Source organism: Cydia splendana, unplaced genomic scaffold, assembly GCF_910591565.1.
Source record: "Cydia splendana unplaced genomic scaffold, ilCydSple1.2 scaffold_110_ctg1, whole genome shotgun sequence".
NCBI classification, from domain to species: Eukaryota; Metazoa; Arthropoda; class Insecta; order Lepidoptera; family Tortricidae; genus Cydia; species Cydia splendana.
Genome location: NW_026946836.1, coordinates 105,503 through 108,088, shown reverse-complemented (window position 1 = coordinate 108,088; position 2,586 = coordinate 105,503).

Here is a 2,586-nt window from a genome sequence, read left to right as displayed (position 1 = left end):
TTTTCGGAATTATCCGACAGTTTTCGACATTCGGAATTACCCGAGTAAACCTTAAAATGTTGCCAAGAAGTAACCATAAGGCTTGCACTGACAAAAAGTTATCAGAAATTTACTTTGAAACTGTTTTTTTTTGTTTTTAGAGCTTATAAATAAGTACTACTGATCAGTAACAACGTTTTAATTTCACGGGAGCGTTATTGAGTTAAAGGAATCTGTAAAGTAAAATTATTGATTAAGGTTAATAACCTTTATAAATAGAACCCTTAATTGACCGTCTCCTTTAAAATTGTTACTTTCCTTTAGGTACTTTAACTCGAACACGCTGCCATGAAATTAAAACGTTCTTTACTGATCAATAATAAGTACACATGTCTATATAAAAATAATAATTCTACATGAAATGATCAGAAATACGTAATGCAAAAAATACATACGTACATGTACAATAAAAACTCTAAAACGTGACCATTTCCCGGTCTAGTTAAAATACTGCCATCATAAGATCATTATACTGTGACCCGTCTGCTATGTTTACCGTGCGCGGCGCGCGCTCACGATCTCGGCGAGCGGGTCGCGGGACGCGCGGGCGGGGCTTCACGGTTTGCCGCGCACCTCACCCCCTCAGATTCGTTGATGAGTCGAATCATATCGCCTTAAGTCGAAGGAGTTCCGAAGTGAGTTTCCTTCGGGCACACGACCCTCAAACTGAACGTCATTTTATAAAGGTGTACCGGGCCGTGTGTAATTTACTAATTTAATTATCTGCTAGACCGTACCGTACCGTTTACTATAAGCCGAATAGGAAGTAAGGCTGGGTCGCCGAAGCAATCTAATAGAGCGAAGTTGGCTTTGCGGAATGTCGTCAGTCGACTTTGTTAAGTTTTGGCAAGTTTGCCAGCGGTACGAGTAATGTATTAGTTTAACCATAGTTATCAGAGTGCGGCAAAGGAAAATGAGAGTCATTAATGCCGATCGGTATGTAGGTAGGTATGTATGCAGGCCGCTTCATCTGTTCCTTGTTAATTAAATTTAATATTAAATTTGACAAATGAGGTGTCATTCGAATCGTGCCCAATGCTGCAAAAATGGTGCTCTGCAATTTAAATTCGGTTTCTATACGTAACTTGATTAAGAGAATTCTGAGACTATTCGTAGGTATTTCAAGTTTTGTTAGTTGGGGTGCGGGGGCGGGGCGAGGAATGAAAGGAAGGTGCATCTAATCGACTAACGGCCCGATTCGGATTTAGAAATAGACATCTATTAGACATCACCAAGATACGATAACGATATGTTTAAGACCTTGTTGCCCGAATTGCGCTGCAAAAGAGAACTAGTAGTAAACTATAACGTATCTAGAATGGATCTAGTACGTGTCGTCTCTTGTGAATATCTTGAAGTTCGAATACGGCAGTAATTTGCATGCGGTCGCAGCCGCGCTATTACGTATGTACTTAATTATGTTAACAAGTTTTAAAATTATATGAAGGCCCCATTTAGACGTATCAAGAACTGGTAGGTATGTGATTTTTGTTTATAGGTAAAATAAACTTTTCCAAAATTATTTCATTTAACAGCAATTGCAAGAGAAAATGTTTGATACGTGGTACGAAAGAGCGCTAGAAGTAGAAGCGTTAAAAAAAACAAGCGGTTGTTCGATGTACTGTCGATACACAGTCAGTATAATTATTCGTTTAGCACCACTGCATACCATCGCCCACGCTGTTAACTATACATCCTTGCACCTTATTGCCTTTTGTAATAAGGCCCACCCCACCGATGTACAGTTAGGAGTGTAGCTGTTTGTACAAATATGTATGCAGGGGTGCTAAGCTAAGAGTTTTTTCTGACTGTACAGTGCTATTGACATACACTGCTTGCCAAACTATAATCCTTCTGGCGACACAACAGCAGAATACTGTTGCGAAGGTACCTAACCAAAATGATTGTTTATTTTTTAAGGTTATTAATCGCGCACATATTGGATTTGGCTTCCGCCTCAACGGGTCAGCTAGTAGTGCTGTATGGTAGTTGTATTAGGCGGGTGCCACTTAATACGCCTAACATTAATTGTCATAATATGAATTCGCATAACAGATTTGGCATAACATAATTGTGCATAACATTGAACAGGCATAATATTAAAAAAGCATAACACTTATTGCGCATAATAATGAATCCGTATAATTTAAATATGCATAACATTATTAACTATAACTTTATTTGGCGCTCAATGAATTAGCATAATTTAATAAAGCAAGAGAATTAGATGGATCAGGGCAAAACCAACTCGGTTAGGTCAGGTTCACAAGGCTAAGGCAGGATCGAGCGAAACGAAGGGAAGCTTTTTGTAACAAATAATAATCTTTTTGCTGTAAAACATTATTAAGGCGTAGTAAGTTCGTGTTCTTATTTTTTTTAATAATTTTAGGTTTTAGAAATAATTTTCATATTTTGATTTTTTTTGTGAATTTTTTTTTATGTGCGTTTTAGACCTATTTTAGTGATTTTTTTTATCGAGCAAATGTCAAAAACTCAGGATTCAAATCGCTGAAGTCCCTAGAGAAAGGCCGCATGATTGCTAATTAA